The sequence below is a fragment of the Octopus sinensis genome, linkage group LG26 (genome assembly GCF_006345805.1).
Source record: "Octopus sinensis linkage group LG26, ASM634580v1, whole genome shotgun sequence".
Classification (NCBI taxonomy): Eukaryota; Metazoa; Mollusca; class Cephalopoda; order Octopoda; family Octopodidae; genus Octopus; species Octopus sinensis.
Genome location: NC_043022.1, coordinates 10150100 through 10150514, shown reverse-complemented (window position 1 = coordinate 10150514; position 415 = coordinate 10150100).

Here is a 415-nt window from a genome sequence, read left to right as displayed (position 1 = left end):
ATGATCGACTTAGCCCTCCCCCAACATTGTTGACCTTGGGTTAAAATTTGAAATTATTATTATTAAGGCAGCAAGCAGGTGAAATGCTTAGTGGTATTCACCTGTTGCTACATTCTGAGTTCAGATTCCAACAAGGTCGATTTTGCCTTTCATGCTGTCAATTACTTCCAAAGCCTGTAAAAAAACCAGGATACTCTCCGAGCATGTGAGCCTTGAGGCTCAGTGTGTGTTTGTATGTATGTATGTATGTGAAAAGGGTAGGATCTACAATTACTATGAAGAAGAAAGAACTCAATACATTTATAAAGTGAACATTTGTGATACTCTGGAATTCTCAATGTCTCACGGAGCCAGTGGTTTCATTCCTGGCTGGGAATCTTCTCACAAAATCCCAAATACACACACACACACGTCT